A 14,071-nucleotide genomic window follows, 5' to 3' on the forward strand; every position below is an offset into this window, starting at 1 on the left:
GGTTAAGGCAGTGGTGAGTTTTAAAGGGGGAACATGTGATGAATCTAGCTATACTGTTATAACAGGTGGAGAGTTTGGAAAGGTTATTATTGGATAGTTTGGTATATATAACAGAGGCATAGAAGAGGGTAGGAATAAGGTGGGTTTGGGCAATTGCTTTCCTTGCAGGAGGGGTAAGGAAGGGTTTTATTCTATAGAAGGTGCCAAGTTTTCTGTTAACAGACTTTATAGTGGAGTTTGTGTGTTCATCGTAGTTGAGATGATTATCAATAGTTACACCTAGTAGGCGGGTTGTAGTCTCTGGGGTAATGTTGGTACCATTGTTAGAGGTTAAAGAGAAGAAAGGAATGGGTGATTTATGAGTAGGAGTAAAAAGCAGTAGTTTTGTTTTTTTGGGATTAAGGAGGAGGCAGTGTTGCATAAACCAGTTTTCAACATTCTGAAAAACAGTTTGGGTAAGGGAGTGGAGAGAGGATATATTCTTGGCTGTGCAGATTAAAGTGGAGTCATCAGCATATTGAATGCAGGTGGCTTGAGGTAAGTTCATGTGTAAGTTATTAATAAATAAGGAGAAGAGTAGGGGACCTAGGATAGAGCCCTGGGGTACTCCAATATTTACTGGAAGTAGTGAAGACAGATTGGTATGCCAAAGTACTGCTTGCTGTCTATTTTCCAGATAAGACCTAAACCATTGTATGGCTTGAGCATCGAGGGAGTGAGCCTTTAGTTTGTTTAATAATAGGTTATGGTTAACCATGTCAAAGGCTTTTGACAGGTCAATGAATAGAGCAGAGGAGAAAGAGTTATTGTTACGATTTTTATATATAGTGTTGGTAAAGGATAAAAGGGCAGTAGATGTGCTATGGAATGGCCTGAAGCCATGTTGGTGTAATATTATAAATGAACACTGGAATATACTAACTACAGATTGTCAAATCAAAGAGTTGGTAGGCATTAAACCTCAGTTATCGTTTAAGAATAAGAAGAGTCTGAAAAGAAGACTTTGTATAGATAGAGACTTGAAGGATAAGAAAGGAGAAAAGGGGACTAAACCTTGTGGAAAGTGTCACTTTTGTAGTTTTATTTCTAAGGACACACAGTTTAAACACCCTGACACAGGGGAGACCTTTAATCTGAGAGTTAGTGCAAGATGTGACACTGCGCATGTAGTATACTTGGCTACTTGTCAGATTTGCCATAAGTTCTATGTAGGCAAAACAGATCGCCCATTAAAAGATAGAATTAGGGAGCATGTGTATCACATAAAGAAAAAAAGTAATTTCAATGCATTGGCAAAGCATATAGTAGCCACTAATGAACAACATGCTTTCAAATGTGTTGTTCTAGGGAAAACATATAATGACATAAGAGGGGGTGATATTAAAGCAAGGACTGAATTGAAGGAAGCCGATTGGATTGTTAGGTTAAGGGCCAGTTCAGGACATGGCTTGAATGATTCAGTCCCTATGAGACCTGTGTTGAAAAAAAAGGCCTTTAAACAGATAAAGTGTTGATCCCTTACTCACATATATTTTTCATATATTTTTCATATATATTTTTACATATTTTTATATATTTTTATATATCTTTATATACATATATATATATATTTTTAAAGTTTTTATGCTTCTAGATAAGAGTGTAATTAATAATGGTTATTAGTAGAATGTGCATATGTCTTTAAAACGGTATATTAGAGTCATGTGACTGAGTTCAGTATTATATAAGGTGTGTGTTTTTTAATGAATGTTATACATCTGAAGAAGCTATTTGTGAAAGCACTTGTGTACTATTATAGCTGTGCTATAGTGAAGTGGAATCCAGATTTCTGGCTCGTTTTTTGGAGTTTGAAGAAAATTTGGATATCTTGGATATATATCCTGAATGCTTTTAGGCTGTTGAGCTGGAGCCTCACCTTTGCAGTTTTCTGACTTTTATTTTCATTATTGTGTATATAGTTAAACCGTTTAACTGCTGTTTGGAGGTTGGATGTTTATTTTTTGGGGGGGGGGTCATGTTCATATGTTGTTGGAAGGTAAAGGGACAGACAAAGGCTATATGTGGCACAAGCAGAGATTGAGGATTCACTGAATAACATGGAAACAAATATTCTGACTTAATCCAACATTAATGGTAAGGAGATAAACAACAGATTCACGGCTAAACAAAATGAATTGTTTTAATGATGACCTAATTAAGGAGGAAATCTTGCCCAATAATCGGTTCAAGAAGTCAGAAACAGAGAGCTTTTGGGGGTCTTTTGACCTAAAGGAGTTAATGTAAAGGAGTAGAAGAGAAATATTTTATTTTATTTATTTATTTGCAGTTTGTTTTCCAGAATAGTCCATTGAGCTACAAGGAGACCATTTTCAATGGAGTCCTAGGGAGAAAAGCTCCAGAGAAATACAAATACATAGTACAGAAAGAGCACAAATTCATAATATACATTTCAATTTAATGTTAAATACATATTTTGCATAGTACAAGCCCATATTGCACAATTCAAATAGATGTCACATAATACAGAACTAAAAGATTTTCTTTAGGAAAAGTACATCAGGTTAATTCAGTAAGTAGTAGTCTTTTTTTTTAGGTAATTACAATGAGGTAAGTATGTAAAACTTAAGGTAGTGACAGGCAACAAAGTTTGGAAAGTTAGGAAGAAAGTGTGGTAGTATTAGGCTGGATGAGGGCAAGAGCATTTCCATTGAGAAGCAAGGTGTGAGTGCAGTGAGGTTTTAAACAAGGAGAGACTGCTGGTGGTGTGGGTGGGAAAAGGAGAGAGTTCCAGAGGCTTGCAAAAGAGAAGGACATCAATTGATTCCCAGCAGGATGTGTTGTTTTATGCAATTTAATTAAGTTTTTGGAATTGGATCATAGGAGTCTATCTGGGTTATGCATTTCAAATGTATTTGCTAGGGAGAGGCAGAGAGATGGGTAATGAATGAGTCTGCGTGCTTGGATGAGCTGGGTATATGTGAGGACATTTGGTAATTCTAGCCAACTTAGTTGGTGAAGGGAATTACAGTGGTGAGAAGAGGCTCTATGACCTGCTGTAATTTGGATATTTTGTTATAACAAGATGAGAGTTTTGTTTTGAGGGAAGATTGTAGGCTGATTAGGATAGATGCACCATATAAAAGGGATGGGATGAGGTATGTATTAGCTAATGTAATTCTGGTGGTGGGAGAGATAAAGCAACTATGGTGGTAAAGCATACCTAATTTTTATGATTTTTTTTTATATTTGCTTGTAGATGCTTATCAAATTTTAGTTGATTGCCAATGGTAATTCCTAGTAATTTTGTGTCAGAGACTAGTTCTAGGGGGGCATTATTATTGCTGGTAATTATGAAGGATTGTTTGCCTAGGGAAGAGGTTTTGGATGCATTGAATAACATAAGTTTTGTTTTGGTTGCATTAAGGGCTAGATGGTTGTTGAGCATCCACTGTTCAGTGGAAGAGAAAGCGGCTTGTGTTAGATTGTTTAGAGTTGTGATGGAAGGGGAGGAATCACTGGCATATTGGATGAGACTGGAGTTAGGAATGGCTTGGAAGAAATCATTTATGAATATGTTGAATAGTAGGAGGCCTAGAATTGAACCTTAAGGGACACCTGCGGATGTATTAAGGAAGGGTGAGGTAGCTTTTTTCCATTTAACTGCTTGTTGCCTGTTTGTGAGATAGCTTGAAAACCACTGGGTAGAGAAAAGGGATATGTTAAGTTTAGAGAGTTTGGTAAGAAGGAGGTTGTGGGAAATAGTGTCAAATGCCTAAGAGAGGTTGAAGAAAAGAGTGGATATGAAGTGGCCAGAGTTGCAAGTTTTGTTGATTGTTCCTAGGAAGGAGAGGAGGGCAATGGAGGTACTATGACCTGGTCTAAAGCCATGTTGTGTGGGGGTAAAAAGCTGATTATTGATGAAGTAGGGTAAGAGTTGCTGGTGTACCCACTTTTCAAGTATTTTAGAAATATGGGATAGGATGGTGATAGGGTGAAAGTTTGAGATGTTATTATTGTTGCCACCTTTATGGAAAGTAATAATAAAGGCCTTCTTCCAGAGCTGGGGGACCTGGCTTTCTGAGATAGACTGATTAATTAGTATGCTGATAGGGAGAGCAATGGCTTTTGTGGCTACTTTTAGGAAATAGGAGGGAATTTTGTCAGGGGCATTGGAACCAGGTTTTAATTTTAGGAGAAGTTTTTTTATGGTAGAGGTTGGGGACAAGGGATGGGAGTACATTGAGGAGGGGTTGTAGAAGTGTTGGCAAAGGATGATGTTAGCTTGCTTATGGACTCTATGAAGAAAGAGTTAAATTGGGTGGCCAAGTCCATGTCAAAGGCATCTGGGTTGGGGCAAGGGTTTTCTTTTTTTCCCGGATTGAGGAGAGATGAGATTCCTTTCCAAAATAGTTTAGGATTGGTGGTGTGGTTGGTTTGGAGAGTGGAGAAATAGGCTTTGCGGTCTAAGGTAATATTTTTTTTTACTTTATTTTGTAGTATTTTATATTTGTTTAGGGTGATAGTGGTTTTATTTTTATGGTAACGTGTCTGGGCTTTGTCATGGAGTCACATAGTAGCGAAGCTGTTTTTGGTTAACCAGGGTACATGGTTACTTTCTATACGTTTTGTTTTTAGAGGGACAAAGGAGTTGAACAGGTTTGTAAAAGTAGAGTTAAAGTAGGATAGAGTATTATCTAGGGAAAGAGTTTTTAATGGGTTCCAGTTTGTGCTTTTTAGTGCATTTGAGAAGGGTTCAGCATTGAAGTTCTTTAAGCAATGAGTGGAAATATAGGTGTGAGTTAGTTGTATAGAAGAGGGGAGATGGTGGGCAAAAGTGGGGAAATGGTCAGCTAGTGGGTCAGGGAGAATACCACTGTCAGAGATATAGTGAGGATGAGATACTAGAATCCAGTCTATTGTAGTTCCAGTGATGGTGTTCTTGGAAGGTCTGGTAGTGGAATTGATTAGTTGTGTAAAGTTATATAAGTTAATATTGAGTGAGTTAGTGGGAGATTGGATTGTGGCCCAGTTTATGTTCATGTCCCCCAGGATTATGGTTTCATGAGTAATGTTGGTAGAGACCCAGGCGAGAATATCTTCAAGGGATGAGATATTGTCGCCAAGGGGAATATAGAGGAGAGAACAAATATGAGTTTATGCTTGTTTAAGTGGAGTAGGGCTGGTATTATTTCTGCCTTGCCAAATTTGGGAAAGGGTTTGGTATAGGGGGTGACTAAGAGTTATGCTGAGTAAAGGAGTGCTACACCACCTCCTTTTTTTGTGTTCTGTCATTCCTTAACATGCAGTAGTTGGGAGGAGTTATTTCAGAATCTTGTATGTGGGGCTTATGCCAGGTTTCTGAGATGGAGAGAATATTGGGCTGGTTATGTAGAAGCCAGGCATGAAGGTTTGGAATTTTGTTACATAGGCTCTTAGCATTTAGAGCTGAGAAGTGGAGGGGTTTGCCTGTTGCTTGGGGGGTTGGATGCAATGTGGTAGTGAGGCCTGGGTTTGGGTGGATGTCCCCGGAGAGAAAAATAAAGATAAGATGATGGATGAGGTATTTGGTTTGCTTGGGGTGTAGTATATAGGTAGAGAGTTTTGTGACATTAGACTAGTGTAGTTAGGAACAGTGTTTTTTGAGTTAGGTTGGAGTCTATAGGGGAAGAGCATGCTAGTGTTGAGTGGGTAGAGACTGGGAGATATATGAGTAACAGTAGATGTGTACCTTGTAGAGGATGGGATAGTGGTGTGAAATGGGGGGAGTGGTTTGCATTAATAGGCTGGGTGATATAATTTTAGGTAAGTTAAGGTAATTAGAAATATTAGTTGAGTAAGTAGGGATAGAGATTTGAGGGTGATGATGTTGGTTATTAGAGTAGAAGTAGGGGGTGAGTTAAGTTGTGAAGTTAGTTTGAGTAAGAGATTATGGTTTAGGTTAATTGTTTAGTAGTGTATCAGAATAAGTTGTGTTTGGCAGTAAACTCTGAAAGGTAGGCTTACTATAATGGGTGAACTGTGGGAGGAGATTGTGGGGGTATGATGGGTAGTTTGGATTGGATTGTGGAAGTGGTGGGAGTGACTAGCTAAGTAAAAGTGTAGGGGTATTGGGGGTGGGATATGGGAGTAGAGTAGGGGAGCAGAGTGAGCCCGTAGGGTGAATGGAGCAGGTAGAGCCAAGGAAAGGAAGACTCAAGGTCAACAGTGAAAAAAGTTCAACAGTGAAAAACAATCAGTGGAGTGTAAGGTAAGTTCAGATGAAAGTGTGCAAGGGGTAAGAGATATACTAGCAGTGGTATAGGGAAAGGATTAAAGTGGTTCAGAAAGGTAAAAGATGGCACTGCAGAAAGGAAGGCAAAGTTAAAGTGTCTGGGGGAGGGGTTGGAAAGAAAAGAAAGTAAAAGTATTGACGTCAGCTTCATGGAATGTAAATGGGATTATTAATTCTGTTAAGTGGGAGAAGATCCTTACCTTAATCAGAAAGATAACTGCTAATATGGTGGCATTGTAGGGGATACATATAGTGATGGAGAAGCATCTTAGGTTAGTTCAGCATGGTTATAAGGTGGCTGCTGAACTAACTTCCAAGTGCATGGAAGAGATGGTGGGCTATTTTGTTAAATAAGGATCTGCTATTTCAGTTGCAAGAAACTTTGCTGATGAAGAGTGTTTTGTTGTTATAAATGTGCAGTCAAAATACCTTAACTATATTAGCAATATATGCCTACCAAGTCCAGTATCATATTTACTGAGAATAGGATTGCCACCTGTTCAGATGTCCAAAGTGAGACATTTTGTACGGAAACTTGAGATTTTGCAGAACAAACCATACCCACAACCAATGCAAATAACTGGACTTTAATTTTCTACCAAATTAAAAGATCATTCTTCTAGAATTTGTGACTTTATGCTGTTTTGTATACTATTTAGGTGTTTCAGACACTAACTATTTTAAGCAAGAATTAAACGGTACTTGGAAATACAATTTTAGCCTAAAATCTCAGGACATGTGCCATTTTTTGTATTTTTCACAGAACACAACTTCCCAAACAGGGACTGTCCTCTGTAAAGAAAGACAGATGGTAACCCTAACTGAGAACTGGATCCAGGTAATGGCTTTTCAAGCAGGGACCCTGGTGGTTATGGGGGGGGGGCTGTATGAAAGGATGTTGATGAGGGTCCATGTACATTAGAGCTGAGGATTAATTTATTTTCTAGATCTTAAGTTTTTGTAGGTTGAAGATATATATATATATATATATATATATGAAAAGATGTGGTATAGGCAATGATTAGGGCTTCATGTTTTACTCCCACCAGTACTGTAATTGGTCCAGACCGTATATATGCTTTAGTTGGAATATGAATGAGGAAGGGCCCCAGACCATGTTGTAGTACAGATAGGATATGAATAAAATGGGAAGAGGAAATGTTACTTTCTTCAAAGAAAGAGAGTTTGGATGGAGGAGCTTTTGAAGGAAGACTTAGAGAGTGCTCAAGGGATGACAGGGAGAAATTTGGATAACTGCAAGAAAATTATTAGAGAAAAGATTATGAATTATGTAATGACTTAACAGCAGGATGTCAGGGCCAAATTGAAATATTTAATGCAGGAAATAGAAGAATTTTGGAGGAGGTGTCTCTCATAAGATGAAGAGCTTAGACTGCATCAATGGAATGTTAAGTTGCAGGGACTTAAAATGGAGCTTAAATAGAGAGGAGTAAGACAGCTGCATTTTGAGAACTATTTGAAGACACAGCAGTAAGACTGAGACAGCAGAATGTTGAAAGGGAGGTGTTTAGAGTGAGGAATGAGAGAACAGGGTAGTCTGATTAGTGACCAGAAGGTGATCCTAGATAAATTTACCAGGAATACACTATATTCTTAGAACTTAGGTTGGGTGGTGTTGAGTCAATTCTTAGGCTCAATAGTATTGGCCTGACTACTCAAAGAAGAAATGGCAGCATTACAGAACCCAGTTATAGTCATGATTAAGCACCAAGATGGGTCTGTAAGAGGTGATTCCCTTTCTTTTAATATTACTGTTACTATTGTCTCTTTCAATACCTACATCGCCAACAACCTCTTTTCTCTTAGTTTTTAAATCAATAGGGAAACATCTGAGTCAGGTGGTTTACCCACAGCCACTCTTAATCTCTTCCGTAGTACTATGCAGGGATGTCTCCTGTCCTCACTCCTTTTTACTTCTGTATCTTGGACCCCTAGCAATAGCAATGAGGAGCTTATATGTAGGAAAAATATTTGTGGGACAGATCAAAGAGAAAAACAATGCTCTTCATGAAAGACATTTTATTTACCTTTGTACATCTGCAAAAAGATGAATATATCTTATGGGACTTACTGAATAGGTGTGGGTGGATTATCAGGGCATAAAGTGAATCTGGACTTTTGCCCTGCCGGCTCCTGTATTTGGGGCTTATGTTTGGTATTTTGAATCTGGATATTGCCAATATATTTGCTGGTGAATTTTGAACCTTTAATGCATAGTAGTTACATTAGTTTACAGGGGCATACAATCATAACACTATCTGGGAGGCTGTTTGACATTGACAGTGTAAGGTTCACTAAAAATATGAATGAGGGGATCTTATTAAAATAAGAGGAATGTCTGAGAGATGGAAAACAATAACAATGGATTTGGATGAAAGAGTGTAAGTACTACATTCCTTCATCTTTCCTTAACTATTGTGTATTGGGCATGCTTTTTTGTGGATTTTATCAGGAGATTATACAAAGACGGTAAAGCAAGAGATGAAAAATATTTATGGGAAGGAGGTTGGACTAAATAGCCTAGGAACTGTTGGTTATGCCAAAGGAATCTGGGGATTTGTGAGTTCCTGAAATAAATTTGAACCAGAATTACTGGACCGAGTGGAGGACTATGATTTGAGGAAATTTTTTCTAATGAGGGTATGCAAATATCTTAGAAGTGCTAATGGGTGGTGAATAGAGGTTGAAGAAACAAATGTTAGATGAGATACAAGCATTGGTAGACCAGCTGTTTGGTCAGTAGCCATTAAATCAATGGCTGAAGGAGATTCTCTGAAGTGTATAAACCAAGAAAGACTAACAAAATAAATATATATTGTGGATGTGGAGATGTCAGTTGATGAGGATTAGAGACTAGTACTAACCAGTGAGAAACATGGTTGAAACTGGATGGAAGAATTTGAGAAACAGGTCTGATGAGATCTATAATGAAGTGATATTATAATGCCCTGGTGATGCAGTAAAAATTCTAAAATGTGAAAAAGTTCTTATAAATGAAATTTCAGATCTGATAGTCTGGGTTAAGGTGATCAAAGGAGAGGGTACATTTTTAAGGGACTACTATCTAAAGCCTATCAAGTAATATTTACACTAAAACCAGTTACAGTTGTAAAGATGAAGGCCTCATGGGAAAGACATTGGAGGTAAAAGTATCTATGCAAATGTGGAAGCAGGTATGTGATAAAATGTGCTGATAATTATTGTACATTTAGAATTTTTGCACAGAAATGTTTATTTTTTTATTTTTATTATTTTTTTTATTTAACATTTGTTGACCGGGAAAGTCCGACTAGGTTCCACAGATCCTGTTTTCAGCGGAGGCCTGGGGAGAAATGCTCCAGATGCATGTCTTTAGAATGTGGGAGGAAACCGGAGTACCCGGAGGAAACCCACGTGAACGCGTACTTTTACACACTGAATAAAATAGCAAAAACATTTCTGGGGCAAATCCTACTTGCTGAAGATGTGGAAATGGAAATTAGGTCACCAGATGCAGATATTCTGGAAATGTGAAGCATTGCATGTATTTAAAATACACTATATAGCCTTTTTCAGCAGAGGTCTGGGGAGAAAAGCTCTAGTACTCACATATAATGATATACAATATATTTTCAGTTTACACATTGTATATTATATTTTCATCTTGTTTACAAAAACATTTTTGCATACATAATTAGCTGTAACAGATGATTAATGCTAACCTTGTACTATATAATTTGTGACTATAGGAAGAAGGGAAAATAAAAGATAGCCTGTGCATTTGCATAGGGCTGCATCAGAAAGAAATACAAAGAAAAATAAGGGAAGGCAAAGACAGTTTATACATTTTTTAACTGGGTAAGAACTCTAGTCCAGAGACTCTTTTTTCAAGCATGACCTGGGATATCAGTTTAAGGAAAATAAAATAAAGATAAATGAAATACAAAGTAAATTACAGCAGTAAATGAGGTGCCTGCTGTAATAAAGGCATTCAGGCAAATCTAAAACCATAGGTCAAGAAATAAAATTAAAAGAAAATGAGATATGATGAAAACAGTGCAACGAGGAATATGAGATGCAAATAATACAGGAAGATACAACAATCAAATGCAGTAAAAAGCAATAGGTTAAACTGCAAAAGTTTAAATACAAAAGAACTGTTCTTTTTTAGGAGTGTCAGTAGTTTCCAAGGCAAAGCCAGCACTTGTCAGGGATAATACTATTTTTATCAAGAACAAAAAAAATGTATGTATATATATATATATATATATATATATATATATACATATTCATATAATATAATGTATATATATATATATATATATATATATATATATATATATATATATATATTCATCTGAAGAAGAAATAAGGGATCTAGGGACCCAAGTAGATAGTCAGCTTTCCTTTGATAACCATGTTGCCAAAATGGTTAGAAAATCCTTCTATGTGACCCATCTGATCACGAAAGGGTTTGCATCAAGATCTAAGGATGTAATGGTGCCCCTCTACTCTTCCCTCATCAGACCCATTATTGAGTACAATGCACCAATTGGAATGTGCCTGGCTATACATCTCCAGCAGCTGGAGAGACCACAAAGGTACCTAACCAAGAAGATTACTGGCCTCAAACAGTTGCCCTATGCAGCACGATTGAAAAGGCTAAGACTGTTCTCTGTTGCATACCGCTTTCTCAGAGGCGATCTCTGTCTAACGTACAGAGCCATGTCCAACCCAGAATTGTTGAACATGCTCCATCTTAGCAAAACCAAATCTACTCGAGCTACACGCTCTAGGGATATAAACCTCAACACAACAATGAATAGAACATGCTGAAGGGATAGATTCCCTTCGTAGAGACTTCCCTTACTATGGAACAGGGTCCCGATCTACATAAGACAGAGCCCCTCACTATCACTCTTCAAGAGGAACCTTGATGAGTGGATGGGTAACAGAAAGTTCACACCGGGGATCACACCAACAGCACTACTGGATAGAGGCCAAGGGTACTAGCTGCTAGTACAAGGGTCTAGGGAACTACTAAAGGGGCGGTGAATACCGCACAATGTGGCTGGGCTAATATATGCCTTCGTGCAGATAGCCCAGTACCAACCTATGAACCTGTACATACATATACATATATATATATATATATATATATATATATATATATATATATATATACATATACATATATATATATATATATATATATATATATATATATATATATATATATATATATACATACACACACACACACACACACACACACACACACACACACACACACACACACACACATACACACACACAACAGGGAGAACTGAATGAGAGAAGGTAGGAGGAAATAGTTAAGTAAATTGTCACCTTGGTTTCAATACTTAGCTAAGTTGAGGAGACAATGACCAAAGGGACTTTAGGTATTAGGCTCTATAACGGGAGTCTCAAACTCAAATAACCACTTGTGCTGTATGAGGACCAGCACACTCAAGCAGGGGCTACAATCTCCAAAAGATAAAAAGAAATGCAGGCAGTGTAACTAGAAAAGTAGTATAGTTGTTTCCCCCCATCTTTAATTATGCTGGTTTGAGGTCAGCTTGATGTCCGAGGGCCAAGAGTTTGAGATCCCTGCACGATACCATTTTCAAGCTAACTGAAGGAGGCAGGGCCCTATTGAGGTGCTTGCAAGGAAATAGTTAATTATGAGGCTAAAGACATAGAGGGAGGGTATTTGGATGGTCTGTTGCAGATTTGGATTTTTCATTTATTTTCAAAATAAGGTGTTTTGGGCTATAAACCATTAAGATTATGTTGAAATTATTCAGAAGAAATATGTAAAGCTAACCAAGAAGTGATACATAACACTGAAGTTGGTTTGACAATTAAATTAAATTAAATTAGTTGAGTAAAAGTACAGAGAAAAAAAGAAATAAACTCATATAATAGGTATTGTTACCTATCCCTATCCCTGTCTGACTTTCTCTTAATTACTGATATCAGTCACATGTTCAGCTGGAACCATGAGACCAATAAATAATTCAACACAAAATGACACATTAACAAATGCAGAAGCCTCACTCACTTCTCGGAAGAATCGAGATGAAATGATGTAGTCTTAATATCCTATCAGACTCACAGTGCTAAGTAGCTGCAGCTCTACTTACTTTTCACTGCCACCTAAGGCTAGAATAGCCTAAAAAATAATGATTATGTTTAAGGAGTTGGGGGATTTCTGGGTTCCTGACATAAAAAATCTACAGATCAAGTTACATATGGGCAACGTTTTAGCCAACATAGCCACACTGCATATTAACCAACATGCTAGTAACTCTCCTCTCTCCTATCTTTTTATTTTTATTTTTTCCACATTTGGTAAACCTCGTAAATGAACTGGTCTTAAGACCCTTTTTAACCACAACCCTGGTCAATGAGGATAGACAATGAACAATGATCAATATGACATCATACACATAGAGAAATCAACACTGACGGAGCAGTCACAAGAAGTACAAAACAGGCATGCCTACTACAGCATTACATTGATTACACATATTATTTAAAGTTGACAGAGAAAGAAAATAACATGTTTACAATATATGCAGTTATTACAGATACTATTTACAACATAGAATTTAAATACCTTAGTAACACAAACCAAGAATCTAAGTTTTACAGTTAAAAATGCATATCAGTTGACATTATAGAGAAAAATTGTCCTCGACCATGTATTATGTGTCCACTGAGAGTGAAAAAAAGTAGTCAAAGACAAACACTGCTAATAATGAGTACAATTAAGCACAATTCTCTAAAACATGTACAGCTATACTGCTTTTTCAGAAGCGCTTTTAGCTCCTGTTTAAAGCTCACTAAATCTTGCAGATTTCTTGTGTCATCTGGTATCTTGTTTCAACTTGTGGGGACCATCCTACTGAATGCATTTTCTGTTGGATTAGTTTAAATTAGGGTCAAACTAGGACCAAAGGTTCATTATTTCTGAGGCTGTATCTATGTTCCCTGTTGAATAATATATCTTTTGAGGCTGGGTAGTAATTTGTAATAAGAAGGTTCTAGGTAAGGGGGGGTAAGCAGAATTTCTGTTCTTGCTTCTATGCAAAGCTATCTTGCTCTCCTTACTGCATTACACAGACTGACAAAGTACAGCATCTTGTTTTTGGTAGTTTGCAGCAAGGACAGATTGATAGGTGAGTTCTTGGCAAGTGGGGGGGGGGTGCCCATATTGTATTTTAGGAATAAGTACACTTATGGTTATGGCACAAGTAACTCTTGGTGTGAGTGAGTTTGAAACAGACTATGCAATCTTTAGTTGACTTAACACCATATTTAAGTGAGTTTCCATAAGAGGAGTGAATGAAAGAGTCTAATTCAGCAGAATACCTAGTGGACTATTGTCTTTACCAGTTATAATGGTGGGTGTGGCTAGCTTTAATGCTTGTCCTGTTCCAGACAGAATTACTATAGTCTTCTTTGTTGTTGACTATTAATTTGTTTTTTAGTAATCCAGTTCTAGACCAACTCAAAATCTTCCAATAGTTTCTGGTTAATTTTAAAGGCTCTACTTTTCCTTGTCTAACATCATCAGTGTGAAAAATGCAATTAAGGGATGGTACATCCCACTGAAGATTATAAATGAACAAAGAGAATAGGAGTGGCCCTAATATAAGCCCTTTAGGTATACCACAAGTGATATTACCAGGTACTAAGCATTATTTCCACCATGGGTGGTAAAGAACTTGTTGGACAAGTAGTACTTGAACCACATTCCACCTAAGTGGAATA

This window comes from Protopterus annectens, chromosome 6.part0 (genome assembly GCF_019279795.1).
Source record: "Protopterus annectens isolate FY-2018-M chromosome 6.part0, PAN1.0, whole genome shotgun sequence".
NCBI lineage: Eukaryota > Metazoa > Chordata > Ceratodontiformes > Protopteridae > Protopterus > Protopterus annectens.